At 47.0% G+C, this 14,257-nt stretch overlaps 1 protein-coding gene across 1 annotated transcript in view; it reads left to right on the forward strand.

Moving 5' to 3' along the window:
- The first annotated feature begins 11,463 nt into the window (after positions 1–11,463).
- Positions 11,464–14,257, forward strand: part of LOC120990692 (oocyte zinc finger protein XlCOF7.1-like) — a 54,447-nt gene continuing 51,653 nt past the window's right edge. The window contains exon 1 of the mRNA XM_040419598.1: positions 11,464–11,557. The gene's annotated coding sequence lies outside the window, so the exon portion shown is untranslated. The remainder of the gene's footprint in view (positions 11,558–14,257) is intronic.

Raw genomic sequence — 14,257 nt, forward strand, 5'->3', positions numbered from 1 at the left:
ACAAGCTGGGGCAGAGTCGGTGTTCCCCCGTTTTGTGGTTCATCAGGATATGTATCGGGTAAACCAGCTGCGGGGTGAACCCATTGAACAGTTGGTGGTACCCCAGGCCTATCGCAAACTCGTGTTAGAGTTAGCCCACCAACATGTTCTCAGGGGTCATCAGGGAATGCAGAAAACACAGGAACGGATACTACAACAGTTTTACTGGCCCAGTGTGTTTAGGGAGGTGGACGAATTCTGTAAGTCTTGCCCGACCTGCCAGGCAACTAGCCCCCAGCACCTTTTCCGCAGTCCCTTGGTACCTCTCCCGATCATTGAGGTACCATTTAAGCGAATTGCTATGGACCTCGTAGGCCCAGTACCGAAGTCCGCTAGAGGACACCAACACATCTTGGTCGTCCTAGACTACGCCACTCGGTACCCGGAGGCGGTGCCACTGCGACATACATCGGCTAAACTTACAGTATAGTTAAGGAGCTAATGGAGATGTTCTCCCGAGTGGGGCTACTTAAAGAGGTTCTGACTGACCAGGGGACCCCTTTTATGTCCAAGGTCATGAGGGAACTCTGTAAGTTGCTGCATATCAAACAGTTACGGACGTCCGTGTACCATCCGCAAATGGACGGTCTGGTAGAGAGGTTTAACAAAACATTAAAAAACATGTTAAAAAGGGTGATGTCTAAAGACGCGAAGGATTGGGACCTTCTTCTGCCCTATCTCATGTTCGCTGTGAGAAAGGTACCCTAGGCCTCTACTGGGTTCTCGCCCTTCGAACTGCTATATGGCAGACATCCTCGTGGTTTGTTGGACGTAGCCAAAGAGGCATAGGGACAGCAACCTACTCCGCACAAAAGTGTCCTTGAGTACGTTACCCAGATGCAAGAAAGGATAGAGACAGTGTTACCTCTTTTTAGGGAGCATATGGAGGCGGCTCAGCAAGCACAAAGTCTGATCTATAATTGGCAGGCCCAGGTACGGATCTTTAACCAGGGTGATCAGGTTTTGGTTCTGGTACCGACCGTGGACAATAAGTTCCTGGCTATATGAAATATTATGATACTGCGCTTAGGACATATTATGCTATATTATGGTGTACAGGTATTGCAGATATAAATGGCTGGCGCACAAAAGTAAATCAATATATAGGTACTAAGTTAGTTTTAAACAAAGTACCTGGAATGAAAACTTCTATTTGTGTGCTCCTATCGGCGTCCCCGTAATCGGTGTGGAAAGGTTTTCTTCTTTACTGTTGTTTCTGTGCTTGGTCTTTCTTCATGCTAGGGATCAGGAAAAGTCCAGGTGTAGTGTGGTTTGGCGTGCTGCCTCGTGCCCCGGCCGGTGGCGCGCTGCTGCCGCAAAAGGAGGTATACAGAGGAGAGGTTAGCGCTCGCTTAGAGCTTGTGAATGACGTCACTAAACAGCGGTCATCAATGACCACCGGTGCCAAGTGTCTCTTTCTCCGACGCGTTTCGAACAGCAACCATGTTTTAAAACCAGGAGAGGAAAAAATACTCAAAAAGGGACTCAAATTTGCCCCCACGGTGCACCTCAACAAGTTTCAGGCCTTTATTGGGGTCAGAAAATTTATGAGACACTTAGCGTTGAAAAAATACTTTATAAAAAAATCTCCAAATAGCCAACTGTCTCATAAAAATCAATATTAGGAAAAACAAAGAAAAAGAGGAGGAGCCAACAAACTGCTTCAGACATACTGATTTAAAGCCGAAATCAAAATATAACCCTTTACAGGAATACTCCTCGGCTTTAAACAGTTTTATGAACCAGGTGACAAGGGACATAAGAAAAAAAATGAAATAAAATTCACTATCCAAAAAACCCTCAATATATGTGTAATATCTCGGAGGAAGAAAAGAAGGCCATTTCTACCATGCAAATAAATCATAACATTATAATACGTCCAGCGGATAAAGGGGGAGGTATAGTCCTAATGAATACCGAGGACTACAAGGGAGAAGCAGAAAACATTCTGAGTGATATAAGAACGTATAAAAAATTTAAAAATGACCCAACTGAGATTTTTAAAAAACAACTTAAAGGGCTGGTCCAAAAAGGGAGAGACACAGGGATTTTAAACAAAAAAGAAACGGCTTTTATTAATAATGACCATCCAAAATCCATAAAAATACGGAAAAACCACCAGGGAGACCGATAGTGTCCGGTATAGATTGTCTCACCAGTCCATTGTCTAGGTACATAGACCAACAACTACAGCCATATGTACAGGTACTCCCAACTTACCTTAAGGACACCCAACACACTTTACAAATCCTAAACAATATAGAATGGAAAAACAACTACATAATTGGCACATTGGACGTAAAATCTCTGTACACCGTGATAGAGAATAAAAAAGGAGTAGACGCCGTTCAACATTTCCTAAAAACAACAGGGGAAATGCCTAAAGCACAAATAAATTTCCTGGGAGAATGTATTACATTTATTTTAACAAAAAACTATTTATTATATAATGAAAACTTTTACCTCCCGACGTGGGGGACCGCGATGGGGACGAGATTCGCACCGGGGTTCGCAAACCTATACGTTGGGTGGTGGGAGGAATTATCCATCCACCCAGATGGCGTGCCCCGTGCGGGTCTCGTCCTCTGGCGGCGTTTTATAGATGATATTATTTTTATATGGGATGGGGGGGAAACAAAACTGCTGGAATTTTTAAATGATATTAATAAAAATGATTTTTATCTAGAATTCAGTTCAACGTACAGCAGAAAAGAAATCAATTTTTTAGATTTATCTATTTATGTAGAAGGGGACAAATTACTCACTAAAACTTACAGTAAGCCAACGGATGGAAACAGTTTTATCTCCATGAACAGCTGCCACCTCCCGAAATGTTTGGAAAATATCCCGCGTAGTCAATTTATGAGACTAAGAAGAAACTGCACAAAAATAGGGGAATATGAGAGGGAGGCAGAAATCCTACAGAAGAAATTGGAATACAAGGGATATGATACAGTAAAATTGTCAGAGCAAAAATCTGAAATCAACCGATTAAATAGACAGACCCTACTAACAGCAAATAAGAACACTACAAAAACTCCAGAGACGGAAAGCAATGTAAAAATACCGCCCATCATCACACCATATAGCGACCAGGTATCAATTTTCAAAAAAATTATAAAAAAAACACTGGGACATCCTTAAGGAGGACAAAATAATAGGAGAAATTATTCCCAAAGACCCGAAATTTGTATTCCGAAGGGCACAAAATGTAGGCAACATAATCGCATCTACAGGCAGATGTACAGGAATAAATATAGAGGAAAAAGATCAAAAACAAAAAGAAGGGAAAAAAGGTGGTTTCTATCCGTGCAAAATGTGCAGAGGATGTAGAATATCCAAAAATAAGAAAATAATAACACAAATAAACAATACGGAGGGAACCTTTAAACAAACTATAAAACAGTTTATTACCTGTAACAGTAAAGGAGTCATCTACACCTTAACATGTCCCTGTAATAAGATCTATGTGGGCCGCACTAAGAGAATCCTAAAGAAAAGAATAGGAGAACACATTTATAACATAAACAGAAAGTATGAAGGGCATCCACTGTCACGTCACTACAGTGTAAAGCATGGGGGCAATTTTGCTGGGTCCCATTTCTGTGGGGTTGAAATAATACAGCCAAACAAAAGGGGGGGGGGGGACTACATTAAGGAAATGTCAGAAAAGAATCAAAATGGATATTCAACATGGATACTTTAATACCAAATGGTCTTAATGCGGAAATAGAGCTGTTTGCCTTTGAATAAATGATTGGCAATTAAGAATCCATGCAGGATCGGCAGGGAAGGAGTTAAAGCTCTGGAGAAGCGCATATAAAGAAGGAGCGTGAGCAGCCAGGTAACACTCCCTGAGGAAGAACAGCGTCTGTTCGAAACGCGTCGGAGAAAGAGACACTTGGCACCGGTGGTCATTGATGACCGCTGTTTAGTGACGTCACTCACAAGCTCTAAGCGAGCGCTAACCACTCCTCTGTATACCTCCTTTTGCGGCAGCAGCGCGCCACCGGCCGGGGCACGAGGCAGCACGCCAAACCACACTACACCTGGACTTTTCCTGATCCCTAGCATGAAGAAAGACCAAGCACAGAAACAACAGTAAAGAAGAAAACCTTTCCACACCGAGTACGGGGACGCCGATAGGAGCACACAAATAGAAGTTTTCATTCCAGGTACTTTGTTTAAAACTAACTTAGTACCTATATATTGATTTACTTTTGTGCGCCAGCCATTTATATCTGCAATACCTGTACACCATAATATAGCATAATATGTCCTAAGCGCAGTATCATAATATTTCATATTGTCTCCCCTGTGCGGCAGATTTTTGTGGTTCTGCCGCGATACCGCTGCTCATACATACAGCATCCACTGAGCGCCACTGTAGCAACCATTTATCTCCTTAAGTTCCTGGCTAGGAGGTACTCGAGAAAGTTGGAGAGGTAAATTACAAGGTACATTAGCCAGGGCGGCGAAAGCCGGAGCAGGTTTACCATGTTAATTTACTAAAACCTTGGAAAGATAGGAAGACCTGTACTGAAGACAGCCCACAGCCGGGTTTTCTAGGGCAGTGGTGCCCAACCATTTTTCGTCTGAGGGCCGCACTAGACTTGGCATAAATTTTGCGGGCCGGAACCAGGTAGCTTTGCCAGAAAGAAATGCAAACGCTGTGAGGGGGCACGTGTGAGCATTATTACTTTGAAGAGGGCACATATCTGGCATAACTACTGTGAAGGGGCACATATCAGGGCATAACTAAGGTGAGGGGGCACATATCAGGGTATAACTACTGTGAGGAGGGCACATATCAGGGCATAACTACTGTGAAGAGGGCAAATATCAGGGCATAACTAATGTGAGGGGGCACGAGTGAGCATTACTACTGTGAAGAGGGCACATATCTTGCATAACTACTGTGAGGGGGCACATATCTGGGCATAACTACTGTGAGGGGGTATGTGTGAGCATTATGTCTGTGAAGAGGGCACATATCTTGGCATTATTACTGTGAGGGGGCACATATCCGGGCATAACTACTGTGAGGGGGCATGTGTGAGCATTACTACCGTGAAGAGGGCACATATCTTGGCATTATTACTGTGAGGGGGAATGTGATGTATACATGTGTGTAATGTATGTAGTGCAGTATGTGATTATCACACACTGCACTACATACATTACACACATGTATACATCACATACTGCGCTGTCACCTTCTTCTGCAGGTCTACCTTGATGTCTGGTCTTTAGGCTTCAGTCAGATCCTCCACCGCCATGCTAGCGCTGTGTGCCCGACACCACGAGGAGCTGGCCCCTCCTCCTTTCATCTCCCGCCGGCTTCTCCTACAGCAGGGCACTCTATCGCTTCGGTGCCCACCCAATCTTACCAATCAGGGGCGTAGCTAGAAATGACTGGGCCCCATAGCAAAAGAAATTATGGGCCCCCCTCCCGGATCTCCCACCCCCACATACCTATCGGACCTCCCACCCCTTCCAGAGCTCCCACCCAAACACCCCTCCAGGACCTCCCACCCCAACATCCCCACACCCCTCCCTAGATCCCCCTAAGTGTCATCCACAGATCCCCCCTCAGTGTCATCCACAGATCCCCCCTCAGTGTCATCCACAGATCCCCCCCTCAGTGTCATTCACAGATCCCCCCTCAGTGTCATCCACAGATCCCCCCCCCAGTGTCATCCACAGATCCCCCTCAGTGTCATCCACAGATCGCCCCCTCAGTGTCATCCACAGATCGCCCCCTCAGTGTCATCCACAGATCCCCGTCCTCAGTGTCATCCACAGATCCCCCCTCAGTGTCATCCACAGATCCCCCCTCAGTGTCATCCACAGATATCCTCCTCAGTGTCCTCCTGTGCCGTTCGCAGCGCACCCTGCGGGCCGTAGGTTGGGCATCACTGTTCTAGGGGGAAGAGGTTCCGGCCCCTCTGTCTGATGCAAGGGAAGCGGTTGCCACAGTAAAAATAGCTGAGAGCCTCTCCTCTAAACAGGCTCAGGAGGCCAGGGAGTTCTTTAGTCAGAACACAAATGTGTTCTCGGACCTCCCTGGACGCACTTCCGCAATCCAGCATGACATTGTCACTGAGCCTCAGGCAAAAGTCCGGTTAAAGCCATACAGAGTACCCGAGGCTCGGCGACAAGCCATCTCGGAGGAAGTGCAGCTCATGCTGCGGCTAGACGTAATCGAGGAGTCTAAAAGTGAGTCGGCCAGTCCTATAGTCTTAATTCCCAAGCCGGATGGGACATTTCGGTTTTGTAACGATTTTCGTAAGCTGAACGAGATTGTAACGGGGTGCTGAAGGCGCACTCGGTCTCCCATCAGCCGCAGACCTGGTGCTTAGCTTCAGGAGCGAGGATCTGTGTTTGACCTCGTTCCCAGGGCAGCTTTGCTAGCTGGGAGGCTCCCTGCTCCTAGGTCTGCCTTGAGCGCCGAACTAATCACTCGGTGCTCGACTGGTCGGTCTGTCGGTCATGTGACGCTGGCCACGTCACATGACCCTCACTCCCCACTATAAATACAGGCAGCCTGCTGGCCACAGGTTGCCTGTTAATTTAGGTTCCTGGCAGTTGTTGATACCTGTGTACTTACCTAATCCTGTTCCCTGGCGATCCTTTGCCTGCTCCTCCTGTACTGCGCATCCTTCCTGGTATATTGACCTCGGCTTCCACCTGACACTTCTTTGCGGACTCCTTTGGTACTTCTCGACTCTCCTGGTATTTATGACCCCGGCTTCTCCTGACCTTTCTTTGCTTATCCCTCTGTACAGCGTTGTACTCTTGGTTTTGACCCGGTCTGTTAACTATCCGTTATTTGTCTTGTCTGTCCTTCGCGCACGTAGCCTAAGTTAGGGACTGCCGTCCAGTTGTCCCCTGTCATCAGGACTCGTGAGGCAAGTAGGCAGGGCCAGGGGTGAGGGTGGAGCGCAGTGGTCACTATCCTCCCCCCTGTGTGTGTGTGTGTGTGTGTGTACGTGACCATTACAGAGATATCTAAATTCGATGCATATCCCATGCCCCGGGTGGATGAGCTAATCGAGAAGTTAGGACAAGCACTGTATTTTTCTGTTTTGGATCTCACGAAAGGGTACTCGCAGGTGCCCTTAACAGAGGCTGCCAAAAAGAAAACTGCCTTCATCACGCCTGAGGGGCTGTATCAGTATAAGGTGTTACCCTTTAGTCTGCATGGCGACCCCGCCACTTTTCAACGTCTAATGGACATTGTGCTTCGTCCACATCAGCGGTACGCCTCGGCTTACCTGGATGATATTGTCATTCACAGTACCGACTGGGAAAGTCACCTGCCCAAAGTACAGGCCGTAGTGGACTCCCTTCGGAAGGCTGGACTAACAGCTAACCCAAAGAAATGTGCAATAGGGTTAGAGGAGACTAAATACCTAGGGTATGTCATTGGGTGCGGAGTCATCAAACCCAAAGTAAACAAAATAGAGGCGGTACAGAATTGGCCCCGACCTATCACCTCTAGGCAAGTAAAGTCGTTCCTGGGGATCGTGGACTATTACATGAGGTTTGTCCCCCACTTTGCTACGATAGCCGCCCCATTGACAGGGCTCTTGAAGGGACATAAGTCCGTGATGGTTCACTGGGATGATCGGGCGGAAGAGGCGTTCTCCACTTTGAAGTCAGCCCTGTGTGGGTCCCCGATTTTGGTGACGCCCGACTTTAAGCGGGAATTTATAGTACAGACGGATGCCTCCGAAGTAGTCCTTGGTGCTGTACTGTCCTAGGAAGTCAACGGGGAGGAGCATCCCATTGTCTTCCTCAGCCGTAAGCTCACCCCAGCCGAGACCAGGTACAGTATAATGGAGAGAGAGTGCCTGGCTATCAAGTGGGCACTCGAGTCTCTCCGCTATTATTTGTTGGGGAGAAAATTCCACTTGGTGACTGACCACTTCCCTCTCAAGTGGATGAGCCAGGCCAAAGACAGAAATACCTGGGTCACCCGATGGTTCCTTTCCCTACAGAACTTTAAATTTACAGTGGAACACAGGGCAGGCCGGTTACAGGTAAACGCGGATGCCCTGTCCCGAGTACATTGTCTGGCGAGTGTTCACCCCCTTAGGGTTGAACAAAGGGGTGGGTATGTGACACAGTGCAGGGTATGGTATGGGAAAACAGGTATTTTCCTCCCAGCGTGTGCTGCTGGGCTGATTTGCAGCCAGGTAGGGTCAAACACCGGACTGGATTTTAAGTGCCGTTCCGGGTTTTGACAGCACTTAGCTGCCCTTAAAAGACAGCTGGGCTCAGCAGCAAAGTGTGTGTGTGCTGGGATCTAAAGCTTGTGTCGTGCTGGAGGGCTGAGACCCGTGTTTAGGGGAAACGGGCCCACAAAAAGCCTGCTATGGACTGCTGGAGATAGAACTGCCAACAAGGTGAATTTTGCTATGTGGACTTTCCATTGTGTGTGAACGAACACCAAGACTGCAAAGTGACGTTTTGTTTTTGCCTTATGTGTGAATAAACACGGAAGTTTGATTTAAGAACTGGTAATTTGCCTCTGTACTGCGTCCGCATACCCTGTCTACCAGAGCGAATCCCCACAGTACCCAGCAGAATATTTGATTCTACATACAGTGGATATAAAAAGTCTACACACCCTCTGTGCTGTAAAAAAATGAGACAAAGATAAATCATTTCAGAATATTTTCCACCTTTAAAGTGACCTATAAACTGTACCACTCAATTGAAAAACAAACTGAAATCTTTTAGGTGGAGGGAAGAAAACGAAAAAAAAAAAAAGAATAATGTGGTTGCATAAGTGTGCACACCCTCTTATAACTGGGGATGTAGCTGTGTTCAGAATTAAGCAATCACATCCACAATCCTGTTAAATAGGAGTCAGCATACACCTGCCATCATTTAAAGTGCCTCTGATTAACCCCAAATAAAGTTCAGCGGCTCTAGTTGGTCTTTCCTGAAACTTTCTTAGTCGCATCCCACAGCAAAAGCCATGGTCCACAGAGAGCTTCCAAAACATCAGAGGGATCTCATTGTTAGAAGGTATCAGTCAGGAGAAGGGGACAAAAGAGTTTCCAAGGCATTAGATATACCATGGAACACAGTGAAGAGAGTCATCATCAAGTGGAGAAAATATGACACAACAGTGACATTACCAAGAACTGGACGTTCCTCCAAAATTGATGAAAAGACAAGAAGAAAACTGGTCTGGGAGGCGACCAAGAGGCCTACAGCAACATTAAAGGAGCTGCAGGAATATCTGGCAAGTACTGGCTTTGTGGTACATGTGACAACAATCTCCCGTATTCTTCATATGTCTGGGCTATGGGGTAGAGTGGCAAGACGAAAGCCTTTTCTTACCAAGAAAAACATCCAAGCCAGGCTATATTTTGCAAAAACACATCTGAAGTCTCCCAACAGCATGTGGGAAAAGGTGTTATGGTCTGATGAAACCAAGGTTGAACTTTTTGGCCATAATTCCAAAAGATATGTTTGGCGCAAAAACAACACTGCACATCACCAAAAGAACACCATACCCACAGTGAAGCATGGTGGTGGCAGCATCATGCCAAGGGGCTGTTTGTCTTCAGCTGGAACTGGGGCCTTAGTTAAAGGGGTTGTCTGAGTTCTATTTATTGATGACACCCCCGCCGATCAGCTGTTTGAAGAGGAGGCGCGAGCCGTGCCACCGCCGCCTCCTCTTCACTGTTTACCTTCTCACCGTTGCATCCGCAGTGGTGAGCAGGTGTAATTAGACCTAACTGTCCCATTCATTTCAATGGGACGGATCGCTCCTATACACTTGTATAGGAGTGATCCGTCCTATTGAAATTAATGGGACGGCTTGGGTGTAATTGCACCTGCTCACCACTGCAGATGAAACGGCGAGAAGGTAAACAGTGAAGAGGAGTCGGCGCTGCTCTGCCAATACATTATAATACTGTACGGAGTGCTCTACAGTGCTCTAACGAAGTTTTATGCAAATCCACTTCTGATGTTTCATTTGAAATCGATTTGCTCATCCCTAGTCGCCATCTCTGCCCACCCAGCACAAAGGTCACCATCTGTGCCCCCCCCAGCACACAGGTCACCATCTCTGCCCCCCACCCCAGCACACAGGTCACCATCTCTACTACACCTGAACAGGTCACCATCTCTGCCCCCCACCCCAGCACACAGGTCGCCATCTCTGCCCCCCCAGCACACAGGTCGCCATCTCTGCCCCCCCAGGCCAAAGGTCACCATCTCTGCCCCCCCAGGCCAAAGGTCACCATCTCTGCCCCCCCAGCCCAAAGGTCACCATCTCTGCCCCCCCAGCCCAAAGGTCACCATCTCTGCCCCCCCAGCCCAAAGGTCACCATCTCTGCCGCCCCCCCCCCCCCCCCCCCAGCACACAGGTCGCCATCTCTACTGCACCTGAACAGGTCACTATCATTGCACCCAACCCCCCAGCACACAGGTCGTCATCTCTGCTCCCCTGAGATCTGCACCCCTATCTCACAGATTTACACCCCATAAAGCCCCCCCCCAGATCTGCACCCTCATGTCCCCCAAAATACACCCAGATCTGTACTATAAACCCCTGTAATTACACCAAATTCCACTCCACCCCCCAGATATGCCTACACTCCATGAACCCCACTGCCCCTGAGTGCTGCACATGGCCTCCCTCCCCCTCATACATACCTCCCAACTTTTGAAAATCGCAAAGAGGGACAATATGTGTGGCACGCATCACAGCAGTTTTTTTCATACTAGGCCACGCCTCTAACTCCGCCCAAAGCATAATTGCTGACTCCATCAGAAGTGCAGCAGCTGGGGATCGATTAGGTGAGTATCAGTTCCTTCATTTTTTTTTTTCCATTTTTTTTATTGCACTTCAATATCTATTTTTTTATATTAGCACATAATTCATTGGATTATAGATATTTTAAGGTCCAAATTGCACCAAATAATGAAGTTCTGGTTTAATATACAGGTAGAAACCATACAGATAGTTTACTAAGGAGCAATTTAGTACATTTATTAATGCACATTTCTGCACTTATTCCCCAAGTTAAAAAGAGGGACATTTAAGGATCAAAGAGGGACATGGGTCAAAAAGATGGACACTTGGGAGGCATGTCCTCATATATGAGCTGCTGCTCCCCACGAAGCTCTGTGTACTCCAGGACTGCACCACCTCCTCCCGTACAGGCCTGCAGGCACACAGCCCCTCCTCCCTCCACATAAACTCCATGGTAGTGTCTTAACTATTTCCCATGCCTGGAACGGACCTCTCGGCCCCCTGCTGGTCAGGTCTGGAACTATGATGGGATTTAGCTGATTCACAGTAAATTGGCTAAACTCCAGCAGTCCCTGTCTGCCAGCACTTCCCACATTGGATCATGTGACCATGAAGGAGCACGTGACCAGTGATGTCACAAACCTCCTTCTGGCATCTAGCATATCCACACGGCTGATCTACAGGTGAAGGTACAGTAAACCCTTGACTGTATGGGCTCTGAGGCTGAGGTAGGTGGTCCTGAATTAGCGTTCAGGAAAGTGTTGTATCTTTAACTCCTTAATGACGTATGCGTACATGTCTGTCATTGCTTGCTAAGGAATGTATGGAGTGTGCCCACGAGCTGACCCTGGGTCAGAGTAGGGTGGCCGCTAACATGAGCCTGAAGATGTGTGTGACTACCTGGACCTTCCATCCCTGGGTCTTCTCAAGTTTCCAGCAGGATTGTGAGCAAGTCGCATATTTTCCCCAGGTCTGATTGTCCACGTGTCTCCTCTTTCCTCCTTCTTCTTATCCCCTGCCATGTCTGCACTGAACCTTACTGCTCCACCCAGCTTTCCCCAGGTCTGATTGTCCACATGTCTCCTCTTTCCTCCTTCTTCTCATCCCCTGCTATGTCTGCACTGAACCTTACTGCTCCACCCAGCTTTCCCCAGGTCTGATTGTCCACATGTCTCCTCTTTCCTCCTTCTTCTCATCCCCTGCTATGTCTGCACTGAACATTACTGCTCCACCCAGCTTTCCCCAGGTCTGATTGTCCACACATCTCATCTTCCTTTTTTGTCCTCCCCTGCCATGTCTGCACTAAACTTTAATGTCTCTGTTTCCCTGCTGGGTTTGTTTAGTATTTGTTTACATTGACTATTTCACCCCTGTATCTGGTCCTCTTTTGATTAGGTCATATGTAGCCCCCTCCCCTCTCTTTCACACCTGATTGAACACTGAGTGGTATAAATCTGTCACTTGGTCTTTCAGACCTTGCTCTTTTAAGTGAACATATTGAATTATACCAGAATTAAACCAAAAGGGAACCAAAGGTAACTACAGAAATAGTTAATGCAAACAATATTTCAATTTTTCTTATTACTTTTCCCACTTTTCCAAATCCTACTGAAATACTCTCACATCCCTTCACCCAGCAAGGAACTATTTAGGTCTCCCTCCATCTTACCTACTCTGACTACTTGCACAAACCTGTTAGGCAACATAAAACACTTCCTTCCCAAACACACAGAGATGCCTCCTCACACCCTCTCCTACTCCCACCTACTAACAATTTATCTGCTTCTTCTTATTGCTGGCAAGAAATCTCCAAATTCAGGCTCCCTTCAGCAAATCCCTTCTACAAAATTCTGCGACCCCTTAAAGGGAGTTTGTCACCTAATCTGAGCATTTTAGACCTCTCAGATCAGGTTATAGACTGTTTGGCCCCCATTACAATGGTACCTCTCTTGTCTGTGTCCCTCGTCGAGATCGTGAAAAATACACTTTATAAACTTATGCAAATAACTACAGCTTTGGACTCCGTTTCCCCAGTCACACACAACAAAACCCGAAAAATCAACAGACAATCTTGACACACCAGCCTGACTAAAGAATTCCAGAAAGAAATCCCATTCTAAGGAGCACTTCACCACATACAACCAATCCCTCCTCATTTTCAAATCCTCACTTTATGCTACAAAACAGGCCTAATTCTTATCTCTCATATCTTCCCTGTGTCACAACCCTAAATAACTTTTTAACATTTTTAACTCTCTTCTCCGTCTCTTCAGCATCCTCACCTCTTATCTCAGCTGAGGATTTTGCCACATACTTTAAACAAATGATTGATAACATCAGAGAAAGCTTCAGCACACAGTCCCCACAGCCCCTCTACACAACTGCTCGGTCCTCTTCTCCCCAAACCAGTTTCTCCACCATTACAGAAGAAAATCGTTTCACTCTACTCTCCAGATCACATCTCACCACCTGTGCACTTGACACAATCCCATCCGACCTCATCCCCAACCTCATCACAGTGTTTATCCCAGCCCTAACCCATCTCTTCAACCTATCAATAACCTCTGGTGTCTACCCCTCTGGTTTTAAACATGCTATCAATACACCCATCCTCAAAAACCTTCCCTTGACCCATCTTTTTTTTCCAGTTATTGCCCCATATCCCTTTTCCCATATGCCTCAAAGCTACTTGAACAACTTGTCCATTCTGAACTGTCCTCTCATCTCTCCTCCTGCTCCCTCTTTGACCGGCTACAATCTGGCTTCCAACCCCACCACTCGACTGAAACTGCCCTTACCAAAGTCACCAACAACCTGCTAATCTCCAAAACTAAACATTTCTCTGTCCTCCTGCCTTCGACACCATCGACCACACCATTCTGTTACAAACACCCTCATCTCTTGGCGTCATGGACCTGGCCCTTTCCTGGATCACATCATACCTCACAGACCTGACATTTAGTCTCCCACTCTCACACCACCTCCTCATCTCATTCCCTTTCTGTTGGTGTCCCGCAAGGTTCTGTCCTAGGACCCCAGTTCTTCTCAATCTACAACTTCGGCCTGGGACAAGCCCTTTCCACCCCCTGCCGCCTCCAACTCAAAAATATCTCTCCATCCACACTTTCTTCAACCAGGAGTCTGCAAAAATGCTTGTACATGCCCTCATCATCTCCTGCCTAGACTACTGTAACATCCTCCTCTGTGGCCTTCCATCTAACACTCTCGCATCTCTCCAATCTATCCTCAACTCTGCTGCCCGACTAATCCACCTCTCATCCCGTTACTCCTCTGCCAATCCCTTCACTGGCTCCCCATTGCCCAGCGAATTCTGTTTAAAATTCTAACATACATATAAAGCTGCCCACAACTTGTCCCCTCCTAACATCTCTAAGCTACTTTCCTGATACATCCCCACATGTAATCTCCGTTCCT

This window comes from Bufo bufo, chromosome 2 (assembly GCF_905171765.1).
Source record: "Bufo bufo chromosome 2, aBufBuf1.1, whole genome shotgun sequence".
Lineage (NCBI taxonomy): Eukaryota > Metazoa > Chordata > Amphibia > Anura > Bufonidae > Bufo > Bufo bufo.